A 23,160-nucleotide genomic window follows, 5' to 3' on the forward strand; every position below is an offset into this window, starting at 1 on the left:
CTAGTCTCAACTTAGATTTTGCCTACGGGACCAGGGTGGGGCTCTTTTCCTGGGCTAAACTCACTGTTTGCTAACAGCAGATAGAGATAGAGAAAGGATCAGCAGGTCTGACGGATTGTACTGCATTCTTCAGAGCCTGCAGTAAGGAACTCCTTGTACCTGTCACTCCTCCCTTATCACACTGCCTGGACAGTGTTATCCTGCAGGCCTGTCCCTAGCAGATCAGGACTCACAACTGTCAGTCCATGACAGGGATTGGGAAATGGGGGGAGGCAGCTGTGCGTCACAATCATTTTTTTTTTTTTTTTTTTATTGCAGATTGTTTTTTTTTTAAAGCTCCGCAAGATTTTACCAGACCATTTTTTTGCTATTCAGCACTGCACTACTTTAACCACTTCAATACCAGGCGCTTGGACACCTTCCTGCCCAAGTCAATTTTCAGCTTTCATCGCTGTCGCAATTTGAATGATTGTGTGGTCATGCTACACTGTACCCAAACACATTTTTTATCATTTTGCTCCCATAAATAGAGCTTTCTTTTGGTGGTATTTGATCACCTCTGCGGTTTGTATTTTTTGCACAACAAATTAAAAAATACAGAATAAAAAAAAAAAAAAAGTTTTTCTTTGTTTCTGTTAAATTTTTGGTAAATAAGTAAGTTTTCTTCTTCAATGACGGGCACTGATATGGCTGCACTGATGGGCACTCATAGGCAGCACTGATGGGCACTCCTAGGCGGCACTGATGGGTACTTATGTGTGACACTGATAGGCGGCACGAATGGGCATTGATAGGTGGCACTGATGGGTGGCACTGACATTGGTGCCACTGATGGTGCCAGTCAGAGCCCATTTGTGGGCACTGATTGGCACAGATTGAGCATAATTTGCACATGTGGATGGCCATGGGGTACATACCTGGCCATCCACATGTTACCGCCTTCCCTGGTGGTCCTGACGGCTCTCCTGGTGGTCTAGTGTGGGCATCCGAGGGGGGGCTGCGCTGATAAATGATCACCGCAGTCCCCCCTGTCAGGAAAGCCACCGATTGTCTCTCCTCTGCTCACGTCTGTCAGACGCCAGTGAGGAAAAGCCGATCAACGGCTTTTCCTGTTGACATCGTGATCAGTCGTAATTGGACACGGTTGATCACGTGGTAAAGAGCCTCCATCAGAGACTCTTTACTAAGATCGGTGGAGCGGTGTATCAGACTGACACACCGCTCCACCAATCTTGGTATCAGACTGACACACCGCTCCACCGATCGCCACGATGCGCGCCCCCACAAGCACGTGGCGGCTGTTGTCCTGAAGGACATCATATGACTCCCAGTCAGGATAACTGAACCACCACCTGGCTGTCATTTTGCTATAGGCCGGACGAGAAGTGGTTAACCACTTACAGACCGGAAGATTTTCCCCTTAACCACTTGCTTACTGAGCACCTAAACCCCCCTCCTGCCCAGACTAATTTTCAGCTTTTAGCGCTCTCACTCTTTGAACGAAAATTGCGTGGTCATACAACACTGTACCCAAATTACATTTTTATAATTTTTGTTCCCACAAATAGAGCTTTCTTTTGGTGGTATTTGATCAACTCTGGGTTTTTCATTTTTTGTTAAAATCCGATCCTCTGTTTACATCACGTGATCAGCTGTCATTGGCTAACAGCTGATCATGGGTGATCACAGCACCCCCCTCCCTTTCAGGTTTTGAAAGGGGAGTACATAAATAGATGTACTCCTGGCAAAGCAGATCCACGCTGTAGCTGTCATTAGAATATAGCGCGGATCTGAACAAGTTAATGACCAGGCCATTTTTTGCAATAGGGCACTGTGTCACTTTAACTGACAATTGCGCGGTCGTGCAATACTGTACACAAACAAAATTGATGTCCTTTTTTTCCCCATAAATACAGCTTCCTTTTGGTGGTATTTGATCACCCCTGCAGTTTTTATTTTTTGTACTATAACCAAAAACTTTTTTAACAAAAACATTTTGCTATAATAAATATCCAAAAAAAATGTAAAAAACAAATTTCTTCATCAGTTTAGGCCAATATGTATTCTTCTACATATTTTTGGTAAAAAAAAAAAAATCCCAATAAGCGTATATTGATTTATTTGTGCAAATGTTATAATGTCTACAAAATAGGGGATATATTTATGGCATTTTTATTTTGAATTTTTTTTTACTAGTAAAAATCAGCGATTTTTAGTGGGACTGCAACATTGCGGCGGACAGATTGGACACTTTTGACACTTTTTTGGAACCATGGACATTTTATATAGCAATCAGTGCTATAATTAGACACTGATTACTGTATAAATGGTACTGGCAGGGAAGGGGTTAACACTAGGGGGCGATCAAGGGTTTAAGTGTTTCCTAGGGGTTGTTTCTAACTGGGGGGATGGGACTGACTGGGAGTAGAGAGAGATCACTGTTCCTTATCACTTAGAACAGCAGATCTCTCTCTACCTCCCTGACAGAACGGGATCTGTCTGTTTACATTGACAGATCCCTGTTCTGGCTCTCTGAGGAGTGATCGCGGGTCACTGGTGGACATTGCGGCCACCGGCCGCGAATATTGGCTCCAGCATCGCACCGCGGGCTTACGCACGCACCCTCTATAGCTCATAAAGCAGCCCACCTATGCTGGTTTGAGCAGCCTTGCCAACCTGCCACAGTATAATGACAGCGGCTGGTCAGCAAGAGGTTAACTGGCGAGTGCGTGGTCATACAACACTGTGCCTAAATTAAAGAGAAAGTAAAGTCTTCCTCTTTAAATTGTACCTACAGGTAAGCCTATAGTAAGGCAGGTACTGTAAATATCTCCTAAACTTGCACCGTTTAAGAGATATTTACTGTATACGCTCCTGGCGACGTCATCAGTACATGTGCGCTGAAGGAATGACCTGCTCGTGCCGTTTCTTCAGGACCCAGCGCACGGGAGTGACGTCATCACCACTTCGACCAATCACAGCTCCAGAGCCCGCGACCCCTAAAGTAACTACGGGAAAGATGTTGGCCGTGGGAGCAGAGTGCAAGTGGCACTGCAGGGCATCCTTTCCAAGGTAAGTATTTCATATTGAGCTAGTATGCAGTGCAGTATGAAGTCAGTTGTGAGCTTTGTGCTAAGGAAGCATGAAATGCGTCAAGCGTGAAACGTGTCAGCTGGTGATGCTGTTCCCCTCTATTTGTTTTTGGACATGTTTTTATGGATTTGCTAAAATAAAATTGATTTTGCTGGATGTGCGGCCAGCCAGAATTCTTTTTTGCTCATTGCATCTCCGCAATGGTGTCAAAACAGCAACTTTGAGCTGGATCTTCAACTCATTGCAGCAATGTCATAAACTTGCCGAATCATGTCAAACGTCTCTGTGGCAGATTTGCCCAGTTTCACACAGGATTTCTTGTTTGCTCTTTGTTTTAACTTGCTGTCCATGATAAAATAGCAGAAGTGGTACGGCACATGGTCAGAATAGCACCCGTTGCCCAGCTCCCGATGTACACAGGACAATGTCTTTTGGCACACTGACTGACAGTCAAAACTTTTTGATATTACCTCGTACTATACGCTGTCACTGTTCTATTGGCAATGGCTGGGAAGGGGTTAACAACTAGGGGGGTCAATAGGTTAAAATCTGTGCCCAGCTATGTGTAATATGTGTAAAGTGTGCTGCTTTTACTAATTGATCTCTAAGTTCTCATCCCGATAAATAAAGAGATCGTTTCCTGTGTATAGAGTTCTGAACCCTGAACGCTGGCCTGTGATTGGACCCAGTCAATCAGCAAGTCTCATGAATCATTAGCTGGAACTTACTGACAGGCTCCTGCCGTGTACAATTACAGCAGGTGCCAGTGGGGGGGGGGGTTAATGTGCGCCCTTAACCTGGAAGTAGGAAGGGATGTAGGGGTACATCACTTTGCCTACAGCGGCCACTTGTCTGGTACGTTGCGGGTGGGTGGCACTAAGTGGTTAATAACAGATGAAAAAAAAATTTAGACAAGAAAACCATCAGCATCACTACATTTAGTTACTAACAATCTAGTTTTCCAGAAATATACAGGTATTCTAAAACATTCAGAAATATTGCAGAGCAGATAATGTAAAAAAGACTTCTCCATGACAGGCCATCCTACTCCACTAATAGCTAAGAACATTCCCAACCTTTCCCTTACCCCCTACTACCCCTTCCTCCCTTATTTATTTATTTTTTGTTTATTATTATGATTCATTAATTCATTTTTATCTCCAGATACCTACCGACGCCTCTCCTGAGTAAGCGGGAATTACCTTGCGAAATTACCTTGCGTAGAGATCATTTGGGCAGCAGCTCTAGGTCGATTGGGTTATCTGTATGGTGCTTTCAGGTCCCGCATATCTAATTTTTTCATATGAACTCTATGCAGCACCAATCATTTTCATAATTTATGTCTTCTTTATCATTGTGGTACATATGTTTTTAAATGTATGATAATAAAAAAAAATCATATTTTTACATTCACTGTCTAGGTGTGACTCTTTAAAAGTCCCATGGGCAAAACATTTTTTCTGTGTTGTACATACCCAACCTTTAATATGAGTTTGAATTAAACTTAACCACTTGCCGCCCGCCCTATAGGGAATTGACGGTGGCAAAGTGGTTGCATAATCCTGATCGGACGTCATATGACGTGATCAGGATTATGAGCTGCTGCGCGCCCCCGGCGGCGCGCATCGCGGCGATCGTTGTTGCGGGGTGTCAGTCTGACACCCGGCAACTACGATCTCAGTAAAGAGTCTCCGACGGAGACTCTTTACCACGTGATCAGCCGTGTCCAATCACGGCTGATCACAGTGTAAATAGGAAGAGCCGGTGATCGGCTTCCTCTGTCAGATGCGAGTAGAGGAGAGCCGATCGGCTGCTCCTCTGACAGGGGGGGTCTGTGCTGATCGATTATCAGCACAGCCCCCCCGAGGATGCCCACACTGGACCACCAGGGATGCCACTAGACCACCAGGGATGTCCAACAAAAGGTAATCCTCCCTAGACCACGAGGGATGCCAGTCAGTGCCACAATGGATGCCAATCAGTGCCCATAATGGATGCCAATCAGTGCCCACAATGGGCATCACTGATTGGCATGCATTATTGTTTGGCACTGATTGGCATCCATTAGTACAGTATAACAATAAAATGCCGCCTATGAGTGCCCACCTGTGCCGCCTATGAGTGCCCACCTGTGCCGCCTATCAGTGCCCACCTGTGCTGCCTATCAGTGCCCATCCGTGCCGCCTATCAGTGCCCACACATGCCCATCTGTGCCGCCTATCCATGCCCATCTGTGCCGCCTATCCATGCCCATCTGTGCCGCCCATCCATGCCAATCCGTGCCAGCTATCAGTGCCAATTTGTGCCACCTATCAGTGCCCATCCGTGTTGCCCATCAGTGCCGCCTGTCAGTGCCCTCTATCAGTGCCACCTATCAGTGCCACCTATCAGTGTCCATCAATGCCACCTCATCAGTGCCACTTCATTGGTGCCCATCAGTGCCGCCTTATCAGTGCCCATCAGTGTAGCCCCATTAGTGCCCATCAGTGAAGGAGAAAACGTACTTATTTACAAAGTTTTGAAACTGAAACAAAAAAAACATATTTTTTTTTTAAAAATGTGGTATTTTTTTATTTGTAGCGCAAAAAATAAAAACCGTAGAGGTGATCAAATACCACCAAAAGAAAGCTCTATTTGTGGAAAAAAATGATAAAAATTTCCTTTGGGTACAGTGTAGCATGACCGCGCAATTGTCATTCAAAGTGCGACAGCGCTGAAAGCTCAAAATTGGTCTGGGCAGGAAGGTGTTTAAGTGCCTGGTATTGAAGTGGTTAAACTTGGAGCATGATGCATCTATCCATTTTTTTCACCACTTTTTCAAACTTTTGAGAGGCGCTGCGTTGGGTATAAGTGTATTTCTCAAACATTATGTCTCTATCCATTTCCTGGATCCAGTCCCCGAGGTAGGAGGATTGGGTGAAACCCAGCAGGAGGCTATCAACTTTCACGGTATAAAGAGTGATCTCACAGTGTTACAATCATTTGTTGTGGTGGCTGCATTTGTTTTCTTTTTTAGACTTGTTCCCTCTTTTTTTTTATTTGGTGGATGAATGAGCACAGGAGGCACCTTTGTAGAGCAGCATTGTCAGTCTGGGGGGGGGGGGGGGGTGTTAGATGTTCTAGCGGATTTAGATACACTAAAACATTGAAGCCAAACTCCAGCTAACACTTTATAAGCAGCAGGAAAATATTATGTGCAAATACCACCATGCTACTATTGTGATTGTGGTTATTCAGTTACTCAGTTATTCAGTTACAGCAACAGTTTTGTTCCTTTTGGAGTAAAGGTTTTACATAAATAAATAAAAAGTAATCATTGTAAGCACCACTGTCAGTGGTAAATGGTTTGTCTTATCGCTCTAACTGCTGCATCTACAGGACAGCTTGTTCTGTTAAAAGACGCTAGACTTACTGGCTGGATCACTAAGTGAAAACAGAAGAAAGAACCCCTAAAAAAGAAAACAAATGCAACCACCACATCTAAGAATTGTTAAGCTGCATTTTAGTAAATATTTGCATTTGGGTTTAATACCACATTAAAAGTTTAGTCTACCTGTTGGGCTTGTTGACATCTCCATATGTCAAAAAGATTGGATGAGGAGATGAAATGAGCCAGAGTTGCTCTACATTTTCTATGGCGCTTGGCACCGGAAAGGTCTAGGTCAATGTTCGGGATGGCATTGAAGTCACCACAAAAAATTAAATGTCCTTTCCACAATGTGGATATTTTTTTCCAGATTTTATTTAAAAATGAACTTTGTTTAGTGTTAAGCCTCATACACACGATCGGACTTTGTACAATCTTTCCCGTGGATTTTTGTACAAAGGGCGTCGGCCGTGAAGCATACACACGGCAGGACTTTTTCAGCCAACTTTCACCAAATCACATGGTTTTTCTGCTCTTTACCGCCACCTTTGGTCATCTTCTGTATTGTTGTCTGATCTTTTGCATTGGTTCTGAGCATGCGAGTTTGTACTTTGTACAAAAGTCCTATTGTTTTCTGTACACACGATAAGACCATCGGACTTTTGTTGCCGGAAAGTTTGTCCGTTTGCACAGCCAACAAAAGTCAGATGAAAAGTTTGTCTGATGGAGCGTACACATGGTCGGATGTTGCCTTAACCACTTGAGGACCGCCGTATTGCCATTGTACGTCAGCACAATGGCACAGGCAGGCATAATCACGTACATCTACGTGATTGCCTTCCAGCGGGTGGGGGGTCCGATCGGACCCCCTCCCGCTGGTTACGGCGGTCCGATTCGGTCCAGGAGCGCTCCGTGATGAGGGGATGGCCGTTGGTTTTCGGCCACCCCCTCTGGATCGCTCCTGGCCAATGAGAAGCTTCCTCCCCTGTGTATTGTTTACACAGGAAGGAGGAAGTGATGTCATTCTCCTCGGGGCGGTCTTTTTGACCGGACTACGAGGAGAACAGTAAAAGTAAGTGTGCACCAACACTACACTGACATGTAGGTACACACAGGCACACAAACCCCCCCCGATCCCCCCCCCGATCGCCCCCCGATCCCCCCCCGCCGCCCCTCCCCCCCCAGTCACAGTGTCACTGATTGCATTGATCATTTCTTTACTGATCAATGCATTCAGTGTCAGTTGTGACAGTAAAAACTGTCAGGACAGTTAGTGTTAGGTCCAGGGTAGCCCCCTATCACCCCCCAATAAAGATTTAACCCCCTGATTGCCCCTAGAGTTAACCCTTTCACCCCCTTTTGCCAGTGTCACTAAGCGATCATTTTTCTGATCGCTGCATGTGTCGCTAGTGTCGCTAGGTAGCTAGTTATTTTTTTAGGTTCACCGCCAGGTTTTTATAGCGCTAGGTACCCCGATATACTACCCAATAATGTTTTTAACCCCCTGATTGCCGCTAGTTAACCCTTTCACCCCCTTTTGCCAGTGTCACTAAGCGATCGTTTTTCTGATCGCTGCATTAGTGTCGCTACAGTCGCTAGGTAGCTAGTTATTTTTTTAGGTTCACCGCCAGGTTTTTATAGCGCTAGGTACCCCGATATACTACCCAATAATGTTTTTAACCCCCTGATTGCCGCTAGTTAACCCTTTCACCCCCTTTTGCCAGTGTCACTAAGCGATCATTTTTCTGATCGCTGCATGTGTCGCTAGGTAGCTAGTTATTTTTTTAGGTTCACCGCCAGGTTTTTATATCGCTAGGTACCCCGATATACTACCCAATAATGGTTTTAACCCCCTGATTGCCGCTAGTTAACCCTTTCACCCCCTTTTGCCAGTGTCACTAAGCGATCGTTTTTCTGATCGCTGCATTAGTGTCGCTACAGTCGCTAGGTAGCTAGTTATTTTTTTAGGTTCACCGCCAGGTTTTTATAGCGCTAGGTACCCCGATATACTACCCAATAATGGTTTTAACCCCCTGATTTCCGCTAGTTAACCCTTTCACCCCCTTTTGCCAGTGTCACTAAGCGATAATTTTTCTGAACGCTGCATCAGTGTCGCTAGTGTCGCTAGGTAGCTAGTTATTTTTTTAGGTTCACCGCCAGGTTTTTATAGCGCTAGGTACCCCGATATACTACCCAATAATGGTTTTAACCCCCTGATTGCTGCTAGTTAACCCTTTCACCCCCTTTCACCAGCGATCACAGTATAAGTGTCACTGGTGACGCTGGTTAGCCAGTTAGTTATTTAGGTTCCCCGTCAGGTTTTTATATAGCGCCAGGGACCCCCATATACTACCTAATAAAAATTTGAACCCCCTGATTGCCCCTAGTTAACCCTTTCACCACTGATCACCGTATAAGTGTTACGGGTGACTCTGGTTAGTTTGTTTTTTATAGCATTTTATATTCAAATCCGGAAGGCAGTGCTTGGTTTTCGGGGTCCCGTACGTGGCTAGGCTCCCAAAAAGTCCCCCACATGTGGTATCCCCGTACTCGGGAGAAGCAGCAGAATTTATTTTGGGGTGTAATTTGACTTCTGCACATAGCATGTGTGAGCAATATATCATTTAGTGACAACTTTGTGCAAAAAAAAAAAAAAAAAAAGTTTGTAATATTCCCGCAACTTTTGGCAAAATATAAAATATTCCATGGACTCAACATGCCTCTCAGTAAATAGCTTGGGGTGTCTACTTTCCAAAATGGGGTCATTTGGGGGGGTTTTGTGCTATTTTGGCATTTTATGGCCTTCGAAACTGTGATAGGTAGTGAGGAGTTAAATCAAAAATTTGCACCCTTAGAAATCCTGAAGGTGGTGATTGGTTTTCGGGGTGCCGTGCGCGACTAGACTCCCAAAAAGTCCCACACATGTGGTATCCCCGTACTCGGGAGAAGCAGCAGAATGTATTTTGGGGTGTCATTTCACATATGCCCATAGCATGTGTGAGCAATATATCATTTAGTGACAACTTGGTGCAAAAAAAAAAAAGTTTGTAATATTCCCGCAACTTGTGGCAAAATATAAAATATTCCATGGACTCAACATGCCTCTCAGTAAATAGCTTGGGGTGTCTACTTTCCAAAATGGGGTCATTTTGGGGGGGTTTGTGCTATTTTGGCATTTTATGGCCTTCGAAACTGTGATAGGTAGTGAGGAGTTAAATCAAAAATTTGCACCCTTAGAAATCCTGAAGGTGGTGATTGGTTTTCGGGGTGCCCTGCGCGACTAGACTCCCAAAAAGTCCCACACACGTGGTATCGCCATACTCGGGAGAAGTAGCGGAATATATTTTGGGGTGCAATTCCACATATAACCATGGCATGTGTGAGCAATATATCATTTAGTGACAACTTTTTGTAAAAAAATTTTTTTTTTTTTTTTTTTGTCATTATTCAATCCCTTAGGACAAAAAAAATAAATATTCAATGGGCTCAACATACCCATCAGCAATTTCCTTGGGGTGTCTACTTTCCAAAATGGGGTCATTTGGGGGGGATTTGTACTGCCCTGCCATTTTAGCACCTCAAGAAATGAGATCGGCAGTCATAAATTAAAAGCTGTGTAAATTCCAGAAAATGTACTCTAGTTTGTAGACGCTATAACTTTTGCGCAAACCAAAAAATATACGCTTATTGACATTTTTTTTACTAAAGACATGTGGCTAAATAAATTTTGCCCTCAATGTATGACTAAAATTTAGTTTATTCGATTTTTCTTATAACAAAAAGAAGAAAATATCTTTTTTTTTCAAAATTTTCGCTCTTTTTCCATTTATATCGCAAAAAAAAAAAATCGCAGAGGCAATCAAATACCATCAAAAGAAAGCTCTATTTGTGGGAAGAAAAGGACGCAAATTTCGTTTGGGTGCAATATTGCATGACCGCGCAATTACCAGTTAAAGCAGCGCAGTGCGAAATTGCAAAAAGACCTCTGGTCCTTAAGGTGTTTATTGGTCCGGAGCTGAAGTGGTTAAAACAGCTAATTTGCATGTTTGTTGTCAAAAAGTCTTATCGCATTTATTGGCCTTTAGGAAGGTATACATTTACTAGAGTCTATTTAACTTGGTTTATTTCACAGATTAGGATTATGAATCTGCCGGCAGTGTCCATGTGGGTTTCCTTCTTTAATGGCAATGGCCACGCCTCTCTTTTTAGATGGACCATTCGCCAGGAAGACATGTGGGAATTGGCGGTCTAAACATTGGAGGTTTACGGGAGTCAAAATGAGTTTCCTGATGACAAATTATGTCACACTTAAGATTGCAGGTTTCTTTCCAGGTCATTTGCCTTTTGAATGGATTATTTAGGCCTTTTACCTTCAGAGAAGAAATTTTGAAAGCCATGACCAAATGGTGTTTGGATCTCAGAAAATGTTATAGTATTGGTTTATAGATAAGGTAAAGGAGTACAGTCACACAGAGGTACCTGATTAAGGAAACTTCAAGTGTTCAACAACCACGTTCGGAAGATGGAGAGTCAGTTCCTAAGGTAGATGAATCGATTGGTCAGAGGGGCTCCTGGATGTAAAAGGTCTGTAGATGGAAAAGCAAGATACCGTTACTGCAAGAGCACAAAAAAAGAAAACAAAAACAGAAAAACAAGGATAAAAACAGGCGATTCGGAAGTAGACTAAATTACTTTAGACTAGACTTTAAAGTAGAACTATAGGCAACATTTTCTTTTTTAGATAGAGTAAGCGGAGATTATAACCCCTGTCAGATTTTTTTTCGCCATCTGTGTCCCAATGTGGAGATTTGCCTTCACTTCATGTCCCATTCCCAAACAAGACGTGAGAGGAAATCTCTGCAAATTGAGGGCATTCCTTGGGGACCCACTGGTAGATTCGCCATTGGAAGATTTCCACACTATTACTTTTCTGGGGACAACCCAAAATTCAACATCTAACTAGTCAGACGGAGTTCTAAGTACTGTATTTCACTATATAAACTCAATTTACTGTTAAAAATAAGTTTAAAATGCAAAACTCCAGTGGGTGAGAACATGTCTGCTTTCCCCCTTCTCGGTGTATCCTTACTGTGGAGGAGTGTGGGGTGTAGCAAGATGGCGGCTACGGAACTTCACTTCCGTTACACATTCTGACAGGTCGCCGAATCTGACGAAACACCAGCAAGGGAGCTGCAGAACTGCAGAGCTGGAGGGGGCTGGATGAGGGCTGGAGATAACAGGAGACTGCAGAGATCTCTGTGTATTCATCCACAGAGGAGAAATGTGCAGGCAAGCAGAGGTGTGTGTGTGTCTGTCTGTATATATGTGTGTATGTGTGTGTCTGTGTTCATCCAGGAAGTGGCCAGGCAGCAGCTTCAGCTGCCCACAGTTAACATGGATGCAGCCAGACTCAGTGGAGTGAGATTTCTGCAGCATATTTAGCAAGTACAGAATCGCAGTATATATAAAATAATATGCAAACTGGTTGGAGGGAAGCTTCAAAATGGCAAAGATGTTTTTATTACAGATTATGTGAGAAGACTACAGTTCCTATTTAAGTATAAATAAAAACTTTGATTTCAAAACCACTTTATCCTTATGCACGACAAAACTGCTAAATCTGATACCCTCTTAGCCAAAGTAACAGCTATAAGAGGGACAAGATTAGGGATGAGCTTCGTGTTCGAGTCGAACGCATGTTCGACTCGAACATCGGTCGTTCGTGCGTTCGCCGAATTCCGAACGTTTGGGCCGTTCGCGGCAAAATTCGTGTGGCCCACAATGCACTGCGATGGCGCAATGCATTGCTGTCTCACGATTGGCCAAGCATGCACTGTGACCCCGCATGCTTGGCCAATCGCAGCGCCAGTAGTGAGGAGAGCAATGGTTGGCCACAGGCATCCTGCCTGTGGCCAATCATAGCTCAGACTGTGTAGTGCACGCCCCACACTATATAAAGCTGCCTTTCAGGCGGCCTCGTGTAGTGTTTGTTAGCATCTGAAGCAGTGGGTGTTCTGTGTACCTTCAACACAGTTACACACCAATCGTTTTTGGCTGATTTACTATTTTGCTCTTGTGTAGTGGTTACTGTCTGTGCCCTGACCGCAGTATACACCACTATATTCACCTCACCTATATAGCTAGTGATCTAGCTTTAATAATAGAGCTTGCAGTCAGTAGTGTTAGTGCGTGCTGTCTGCGTGCTCTGTACCCAGTACATACCACTATATACACCTACAAAGCTGTTCTCTATTTGAGCCCGATTGTCATTTGCTGGAGTTATTGGAAGTTGTGTGTGCCTCCAGCACAGCACAGTATACATCTGTATATACCCCTTTAACTCTGCTGTTTTCTTGTTATTGTCTGCGTGCCCTGACCGCAGTATACACCGTGATATTCACCTCACCTATATAGCTAGTGGTCCATCTTTAACAATAGAGCTTGCAGTCAGTAGTGTCACTCAGGAGATAGTGCGTGCTGTGTGCCTGCTCTGTACCCAGTACATACCGCTATTATCCACCTACATAGCTGTTCTCTATTTGGGCCCGATTGACATCTGCTGGAGTTATTGGAAGTTGTGTGTGCTTCCAGCACAGCACAGTATACATCTGTATATACCCCTTTAACTCTGCTGTTTTCTGGTTATTGTCTGCGTGCCCTGACCGCAGTATACACCGTGATATTCACCTCACCTATATAGCTAGTGGTCCATCTTTAACAATAGAGCTTGCAGTCAGTAGTGTCACTCAGGAGATAGTGCGTGCTGTGTGCCTGCTCTGTACCCAGTACATACCGCTATTATCCACCTACATAGCTGTTCTCTATTTGGGCCCGATTGGCATCTGCTGGAGTTATTGGAAGTTGTGTGTGCTTCCAGCACAGCACAGTATACATCTGTATATACCCCTTTAACTCTGCTGTTCTATAAAAAAGGCATCTGCAGGAGTTAGTGGGTGTTGTGTGCCTCCAGCACAATATAAACTACCCAACTACTGTTTTACCCAACTCCCTTCAGGCCATTACCATGTCTGGAAGGCCAGCAAGGAGAGGCAGACAGGCGCGAGCCGATAAAAGAGGGCAAGCAGGCTCTGTGTCTAGAGGCAACAGTGCTGGTCGTGGACGCGGTGCATTGTCATCAGCACGTGGCCATGGGACATGCTTGTCCTTCTTTTCTGCAGCTGGACATGTTGAACCGCAACATGCCAACGACTTGGTAGAGTGGATGACCAAGCCCTCTTCATCCTCCTCATCCTCTCTCACCCAGTCTCAGGGTAGTAGAAAAGCAGCTGCCAACACATCGTCGTCCCTCCTCTCAATGTCATCATCAGTGACTCCTTCCCTAGACCCACCACGTCCTCCTGAGGAGTCTCCTGAACTCTTTGAGCACAGTGTTGGGTACATGCTCCAGGAGGATGCCCAGTGTTTGGTGGGCTCTGATGATGACACTCAGCTAGAGGAAGGCAGTAGCGTGAGCACAGAGATAGGGGATGCTCAAGAAGGACAGCAATCTGGCAGTCATGTTCCACAAGCTGCAGCATACTGCCAGGTTTGCTACAGCGATGAAGAGGGAGGGGATGATGAGGGCACTGACTCCACGTGGGTGCCTGGAAGGAGGGAGGAGGAGGAGGAGGAGGAGGAGGAGGAGGCACATGTCCAACGAGGCAGGATGCCCTCCGGGGGCCAGCTTAGGGGCAGCACACCGACTGAATCACACCGCAGAGCTCCGCCTGCGCAGAGCGCTTCCTCTGCGCAGAGCGCTTCCTCTGCGCGTCATTCTAAAAGTTCTTTGGTGTGGGCCTTTTTTGAGACGAGTGCATCAGATCGCACCGCTGCTATTTGCAACATATGTCTCAAGCGTATCTCACGTGGCCAAAACATCAGCCGCTTGGGCACCACATGCTTGACCAGACATATGTTGACCTGCCATGCAGCTCGTTGGCAAGCATACCTCAAAGACCCACACCAAAGAACAAAGCGGACCTCTCCTTGCTCCTCATCAGCTGGCATCTCCAACCCCACTAGACCTTCAGTCCTCTCTGAAACCTGCTCTGAGAGGAATGAAGGTGTAGAATTAGGTGTGTCACAGCCAAGTGCTTCCGGGAACTCTGCTAGTGGTACATCCACGTCCGATTATAGCAGACAAATGTCCCTGCCCCAGCTGCTGGACCGGCGGAAGAAATTTACTCCCAGCCATCCACATGCCCAGCGGTTGAATGCTAGCTTGGCTAAATTGCTAGCACTTCAACTGCTGCCTTTTCAGTTGGTAGACTCGGCCCCCTTCCGTGAGTTTGTACAATGTGCGGTTCCTCAGTTGCAGGTCCCCAAACGCCACTTTTTCTCACGGAAGGCAATTCCGGCTCTCTACCGGCATGTGGAAGGCAATGTCCTTGCCTCGCTGGACAGGGCGGTCAGCGGTAAGGTGCATATTACCGCTGACTCATGGTCCAGCAGGCATGGACAGGGACGTTACCTGTCTTTCACGGCCCATTGGGTCACTCTTCTGGCTGCTGGGAAGGATGCAGGACAAGGTGCAGTAGTATTGGAGGTTGTTCCGCCACCACGCCTCCAAAATGCTACTATTGGTTGTGACACACCTCTCTCCTCCACCCCCTCCTCTTCTTCTTCCTCCATGGCCTCTTCCAGTGCTCTGTCCTCAGAACCAGCGGTGCTCCGTAGGCGTTGCAGGGGCTACGCAAGTACGCAGGCAAAACGATGCCATGCCGTGCTTGCGCTGGTTTGTTTGGGGGACAGGAGCCACACTGGGGCGGATGTTTTGTCAGCTCTGCAGGGGCAGGCCGAGAGGTGGTTGACGCCATGCCAGCTTAAGCCAGGAATGGTGGTTTGCGACAATGGCACCAACCTCCTCTCCGCCCTCCGACAGGGACAACTGACCCATGTGCCCTGTGTAGCTCACGTCCTTAACCTGGTGGTGCAGCGGTTCTTGGGCAGGTACCCCGGCTTACAGGATGTCCTGAAACAGGCCAGGAGAGTCTGTGTGCATTTCCGCCGATCATTTAATGCCTGTGCTCGGCTGGCTGAGCTCCAAAAGGAGTTGAACCTGCCCAAGAACCGCCTTATATGTGACATGCCCACCAGATGGAACTCAACATTGGCCATGCTGCAGCGGCTGCACACACAGCAGAGGGCCATCAATGAGTACCTGTGCGACTACGGCACCAGGACAGGGTCAGGAGAGCTTGGTTTTTTCTCACCACGCCAGTGGGGCATGATCAGGGATGCATGCACTGTCCTGTCACCGTTTGAGGAGGCCACAAGGATGGTGAGCAGTGACAGTGCATGCATCAGTGACACTATACCTCTTGTCCACCTCTTGGAGCATACGCTGCGTGGAATAATGGACAGGGCACTTGAGGCAGAACAGAGGCAGGAAGAGGAGGACTTCCTTGCCTCTCAAGGCCCCCTTTATCCAGACAGTGTTCCTGCTGTGCCACCCATCACACAGGAAGAGGGTGAGGAGGAGGAAGAGGAGGAGGAGGATGATTGTGTCAGCATGGAGGTGGAGGCTGGCACTCAGCATCAGCAGCAGCAGTCTTATAGGGATGATTTACAGTCCCAAGAAACACGTGGACTTGTACGTGGCTGGGAGGAGGTAGCTGCGGATCATGTTGTCCTTAGTGACCCAGAGGACTCCGGACCGAATGCCTCAGCTAACCTACGCTGCATGGCCTCCCTGATCCTGCAAAGCCTGCGGAAGGATCCTCGTATTCTTCGGATCAAGGAGAGGGACCATTACTGGCTGGCCACTCTCCTTGATCCACGGTACAAGGGTAAGGTTGCCGACCTTATCTTGCCATCGCAGAGGGAGCAGAGGATGAGACATCTCCGGGAGGCCTTGCAGAAAGCTCTGTGCAACGCGTTCCCAGAGACTGGGAGGTCACAAACTCCTGGTCCTGGACAACGTGTTGCTGAGGCATCAGTCAGAAGGAGCGGTGGAGAAGGTGGCCGTCTGACTGATGCTTTCATACAATTTTTTAGTCCGCAGCCCCAAGGTATGATTGGTTCCAGCACCCATCGCCAGCGTCTAATTTACATGGTGCAGGAATACCTAGGGGCAAGGTCAGACTTGGACACCTTTCCCACTGAAAATCCTCTGGCTTACTGGGTCTTGAGGATGGATCACTGGCCAGAGCTTGCACAGTATGCAATTGAGCTACTGGCCTGTCCTGCATCCAGCGTTCTTTCGGAACGCACCTTCAGTGCTGCTGGTGGCTTCGTTACCGATCACAGGGTGCGCCTGTTCACCGAATCAGTTGATCGACTGACCTTCATCAAGATGAATCAGTCTTGGATCACCCACAGCTACCAAGCACCTGAAGCTGATGTAACCGAATAATTTTTTTGGAAATACCACATCCCTTCAAGACTGCCTATGCTGATGCTGAGTGACTGTCCTGTTATGTTGATTGTCTATCCTCTTCCTCCTCCGCTGATATGTTGGAAGAACATTTTTGGTTCTGGGTGATGCCAGCAGCCCAATTTTTCTGCCCCTGTTTAACAGGGGCGTTTAAGTACAATTTTTGATGCAATGCTTTGCAGCAGGGCTAATTCCTGCAAAAAAACTAGAGTGTATGGCAGAGGTTGCAGTGTGATGGCACCAGTGCCTAAGGCCCAATTTTTCTGCCCCTGTTTAACAGGGGCGTTTAAGTACAATTTTTGATGCAATGCTTTGCAGCAGGGCTAATTCCTGCAAAAAAACTAGAGTGTATGGCAGAGGTTGCAGTGTGATGGCACCAGTGTCTAAGGCCCAATTTTTCTGCCCCTGTTTAACAGGGGCGTTTAAGTAAAATTTTTGATGCAATGCTTTGCAGCAGGGCTAATTCCTGCAATAAAACTAGAGTGTATGGCAGAGGTTGCAGTGTGATGGCACCAGTGCCTAAGGCCCAATTTTTCTGCCCCTGTTTAACAGGGGCGTTTAAGTACAATTTTTGATGCAATGCTTTGCAGCAGGGCTAATTCCTGCAATAAAACTAGAGTGTATGGCAGAGGTTGCAGTGTGATGGCACCAGTGCCTAAGGCCCAATTTTTCTGCCCCTGTTTAACAGGGGCGTTTAAGTAAAATTTTTGATGCAATGCTTTGCAGCAGGGCTAATTCCTGCAAAAAAACTAGAGTGTATGGCAGAGGTTGCAGTGTGATGGCACCAGTGCCTAAGGCCCAATTTTTCTGCCCCTGTTTAACAGGGGCGTTTAAGTACAATTTTTGATGCAATGCTTTGCAGCAGGGCTAATTCCTGCAATAAAACTAGAGTGTATGGCAGAGGTTGCAGTGTGATGGCACCAGTGCCTAAGGCCCAATTTTTCTGCCCCTGTTTAACAGGGGCGTTTAAGTACAATTTTTGATGCAATGCTTTGCAGCAGGGCTAATTCCTGCAAAAAAACTAGAGTGTATGGCAGAGGTTGCAGTGTGATGGCACCAGTGCCTAAGGCCCAATTTTTCTGCCCCTGTTTAACAGGGGCGTTTAAGTACAATTTTTGATGCAATGCTTTGCAGCAGGGCTAATTCCTGCAATAAAACTAGAGTGTATGGCAGAGGTTGCAGTGTGATGGCACCAGTGCCTAAGGCCCAATTTTTCTGCCCCTGTTTAACAGGGGCGTTTAAGTACAATTTTTGATGCAATGCTTTGCAGCAGGGCTAATTCCTGCAATAAAACTAGAGTGTATGGCAGAGGTTGCAGTGTGATGGCACCAGTGCCTAAGGCCCAATTTTTCTGCCCCTGTTTAACAGGGGCGTTTAAGTACAATTTTTGATGCAATGCTTTGCAGCAGGGCTAATTCCTGCAATAAAACTATAGTGTATGGCAGAGGTTGCAGTGTGATGGCACCAGTGCCTAAGGCCCAATTTTTCTGCCCCTGTTTAACAGGGACATGTAATTACAATTCTTGATATAATATTTCACAGGAGGGCCCCTTCCTGTGCCCACCCAGAGTAACTGTGAGGACTTATAGTGTTGTGGCACCAGCACCACAACCACCAAAGGTCAATTTTTCTACCACTGTTCAACAATGGCATGTAATTACAATTCTTGATATAATCGTTCACAGCAGGGCGCTCCAGCGCCCACCAAGAGTCACTTTGAGGGCTTACAATGTTGTTGCAAAACCAACACCTTGTTCCGCCATTTCTGCAGAGCATATAGGGCAGGCCCCTACTTTCAAACATCCAACTTACAAACATCTCCTACTTGCAAACGGAAGGAGACAACAGCAAGTGAGATGAAAAAAGATGGACGACAAAACAAATTATACAGGGGTGATAACCCTTCCCTATGTTTTCCAAAAAGCTTAAAAATATTTTTTTTGACTGGAGCTACACTTTAAAAATGTACCAGTTGAAAATTACAAACAGATTCAACTTAACACAACAAACCTACACAGTCCCAGTCTTGTTTGCACCGCCTGTATACTGCTGTTCTGAGTATATAGGGCCTGGGGGCCACACGCATTTCCTTTTTTTAATATGGGTACAGGGTTCCCCTTAATATGCGTACAAGACCCAAATAGGCTGGTAATGGGCAGGGAGGGCTACCCATGCCATTTTTCTGAATGATTTTCAACCATATTGCAGGAACCAGATATAACATTAAAACCGCAAGCAGTTTTAAATGGTGTTATTTCCGCTTAATGTCATTTTGTGCAGGGACTGTTCTAAACACGGGAAACACGTGGCACTTCACAGGCATACTACAGACACCCCCCAGGCACCATATTTAAAGGAATATTTCACTTTTTTTTTTCACTTTAATCGTCATTAAAATCAGTACTCCCACCAAAACGGTAGTTTTTAAAACTTTTTTTTGCAGTGACCCATGTCCCCTGAGGCAGGAGGCAGGTCGCCAAACCCTTTTTAGGACACTATCTTGCATATTAGCCGTTAAAATTAGCACTTTCCAATTCGAACGTTCGAGTCCCATAGACTTCAATGGGGTTCTAACGTTCGTACCGAACGCGGGGGTCGTTCGCAAGTTCTGGTGCGAACCGAACCGGGGGGTGTTCGGCTCATCCCTAGACAAGATACAGGAAGTGGGTTGTATAAGGTATTAACTGGCAAAAAAAAAAAAAAATTACAATACAAAGTTAATACAACAAGAGCAGAAGATTTAATAGATGGAACGTTGAAAAAATAACCGAAGGTCCGCTTTAAGTGAAAGGCAGTTGTGTAATACTTTCAAAAGGTGTTGTTTGTGATACTGAAAAATCAAAACTGAAATCTCAGAAGGGTAAATGAGGACAGGCAGAAGGAGCAACACGAGTAAAGCTGGATACACACTATACAATTTTCTGTCAATTTTTTCCTTCAGATTTACCAAAACCATATAATATGAGGTCAAACCTTAAGCTCTTGTACACACGGTCAGACATTCTGACAACCAAATCCATCGGATTTTGTCCGAAACTGGTGTTGCATACACACGGACAAAGTTGTCGGAAAATCTGATCGTTCAGAACGTGATGAAGTTATTTCGTTATGACGGGACTACGTTCAGGCTAGTAGCCAATAGCTTTGGTCTAGGAATTTGATCTGAGCATGCATGGCACTTTGTCCGATCGGAATTCTCTACAAACGATCGGACAAAGTCCGATCGGATCATGTTGTCGGAAAATTTTACAGCCCAGCTCTAAAACTTTGTCGGTCGGATATTCCGACGGAAACAGTCCGATGGAGCCCACACATGGTCGGATTATCCGACAACGCGGTCCGATTGGACATTTTCCGTCGGAATGTCCAACCGTGTGTACAAGGGCTAAGAGTTTCAATTTGTATGCAATCACGCAGGCCCTTGCACTACATGGTCATGGTAAATCTAAAGGAAATCAGACAACAAAAGTTGTATAGTGTGTCTAGGGTCTTAGTCCCCATACACACTAAAACATGCATTCACACTACGCTCAGATATGAATGCAGCAGAAAGACTGGACCTTTCCCCCAGCATTTACATCACCTGAGCCAATCGGCTAAGAGGAGGGATGAACACAAGGGAAGCCAACAGGTTAAAAGTTGAAGAATAGCTAGATTAGGCTACTTTCACACTGGGGTGGTGAGAGCATCGGCGGTAAAGTGCCACTAGTTCTAGCGGCGCTTTTCGTCTGCTAGCGGGTGCTTGTAACCTGCACTAGCCGCCGAAGAAGGGGTTAATAGCACCTGTGTAGCGGTGCTGCTGAAGCGTTTTGCAGGCGATTCGGCAGCATTGCCCATTCATTTGAATGGGCAGAGGTGTTTTAGGAGTGGTGTATACACTGCTCTTAAAGTGGTTGTAAACCCTTACAAACCACTTTGACCTACAGGTAAGCCTAGATTAAGGCTTACCTGTAGGTCCAAGAACTATCTCCTAATCCTACACGATTTATGAGATATTTAGTAAAAGACAATGACAGCTGTCTACGGCGCATGCGCCATAGACAGCGGCACGCAGGCGCACTATCACCGTTAGCAGCATGCCGCGGGAGGGACGTCATCGCTGCTCCGGCGCTGTGAGTGGCCGGAGCAGCGATACCCAGAAGAAGATGGACGCTCCAGACTACAGGGGACAGCGGTGACATCGCTGGCTCCTGTGTGAGGTAAGTGACACATAATGGGCTACTATGCGATGCAGAGTAGTCCATTATGCTTTACCTTTGCAGGGAGACAAAGAGGAAGTAAACCCATCAGGGTTTACTTCCTCTTTAAACCACCCCAAAGAAGCTGCTTGCTGGGCTTTTTTAATGTCCCGCAAGCGCACCGCTGCAGTGTGAAAGTACTCGGGCCTTCACACTGGAGTGACAGGAGAGGCTCTTTACAGGTGCCTCAGTGTGAAAGTGGCCTTACTGAGTATTGTGAGCGACACCCAAGTGTGTGACACTAGAGACAGGGCCAGTGGCGGTTGGTGGTAATTGTTTTTGGGGGTGGCAGCCGGTCAGTCGGGTGGGTCTGGTGCACTTACCCCACCTATGGTGGGCAGCCCTACTCCCGGGCTTCACTGGCGACTTCCTTGACTCGGCGGTGGCTTTCCCTTCCCCTGCCCTCCATGGGCATCACAGCGGCTTCTGTTTCCTCCCTCTGTTCCTCGGCGGTCAATTGGGGCTCTTCTCTTTTCGGCCAATCGGAAAACGGGTCTCAAACCTGCTTCTGATTGGCCGGATTGAAGATCAGTGTTTCAATAGCGAATATTCTTTCACTGTTGTAACACCTGGGTGGGCTCCTGACGCAATGCTCTGCACCACGGGCCCACCCTATTTTGAAGCCTATTAGAGCCTCTGGCTCTATTCAGGGGCTTAAAAAAAAACACCCAGATGCTGTAATTCATGCGCCCGTAATCCTGAATAGGGGGTGGCGGTGTCCTGTCAAAATAGCAGCCGTGGATAGGGCATGGGGGTGGCGGCCGTGGATAAAGGGAGCGGCGCTCCAGAGCCCCTAATGGACAGGCTGTCACTGGACAGGACAACCCCTCCTTCAATCACTTCCTGAGGGAAGAGCACTGCTAAATCTTCTCAGAATGTCCACCAATCAGTGGGCAGGGCAATCAGAGGGGGGAGTGGGAGAGACACATAAAGGAAAAGTGGGTGGGATGAACAGAGGGGGATTAAGCGGGAGTTATCCTCCTGAGGTAAATACTCACTCCTCCACAGGAGCCTGGCTGGACAGTAGACACTTCCTGTACAGTACAATGCCTCGTTACCATGCAGGAAGTGTCCATGGGAATGCAGACCGCACCTTTTGTCCCTTCCCCCCAAATACATAAATACTTATATAATAAATAATTAGACACACACAATTATTGGCAAACATTTTGGCTGTGACACATTTATTGGTATAAATTATTTCTTAATAATGAATAATATAAATGTATTTAATTCCTAAATAACTAAAAACAACTTATTTCTCCATAAATTTGCTCAGTCATTAAGGCCTCAAGCTAAAACACTTAAACATAACCACAAGTCCCCCCTTTATTTGAAAGGGTGACAACACCACATAAAGTGCCTTGTGACAAAAGGTGGGCGAGCTCGCTGTACCTACGCTGGCTCACTGAATTACCTCAGCTGACTCCTATTCTATGGGGCTAAATACACGCAAATCTACTCAAATATTTCAATATACTGTATATTCTCCAGTTCTGGAAGGATGTCCCTTAATGCCCTCCTGTGCGCACGCTTCCCTTGCAGCCCCTGAGGCGTGCATCAGGAAGTCTCTGTGACCACTATGTGCCTTTGACACAGCACATCATAGATCGGAGTAAATGGCCAACAGATGTAAACAGAACAGGTCTTTGCCTGTTAACAGCTCTCCTTCTCTCACACAGAGACAGGATCTCTAAATGGAGCAGTAACTATATTATTTTACAGTACACAGTGCCCTAATTATCAGTGCAGCCCCATAAATGAAACTTATCAGTGCCTATCAGTGCAGCTTATTAGTGCCCATCAGTGTAGCCTCATCAGTGCCCATCAGTGCAGCCTTATTAATGTCCATCAGTGCGGCCTCATCAGTGCCCATCAGTACAGCCTCATCAGTGCCCATCAGTGAAGCCTTATTAGTGCCCATCAGTGCAGCCTCATCAGTGCCCATCAGTGCAGCCTCATCAGTGCCCATCGGTGCAGCCTTATCAGTGCCCATCAGTGTAGCCTCAGCAGTGCCCATCAGTGCAGCCTTATTAATGTCCATCAGTGCGGCCTCATCAGTGCCCATCAGTGCAGCCTCATCAGTG

At 46.2% G+C, this 23,160-nt stretch overlaps 1 protein-coding gene across 2 annotated transcripts in view; it reads right to left on the minus strand.

The window, feature by feature from the left end:
- CAST (calpastatin) overlaps positions 1 to 23,160 on the minus strand; it is a 219,759-nt gene that overhangs the window by 175,099 nt on the left and 21,500 nt on the right. For both annotated transcript variants that reach the window (XM_077462355.1, XM_077462352.1), the window contains exon 2: positions 10,940 to 11,046. The gene's annotated coding sequence lies outside the window, so the exon portion shown is untranslated. The remainder of the gene's footprint in view (positions 1 to 10,939; positions 11,047 to 23,160) is intronic.

This window comes from Lithobates pipiens, unplaced genomic scaffold (assembly GCF_037356315.1).
Source record: "Lithobates pipiens isolate NorthernLeopardFrog02 unplaced genomic scaffold, aLitPip1_a1.2 Scaffold_3, whole genome shotgun sequence".
Lineage (NCBI taxonomy): Eukaryota > Metazoa > Chordata > Amphibia > Anura > Ranidae > Lithobates > Lithobates pipiens.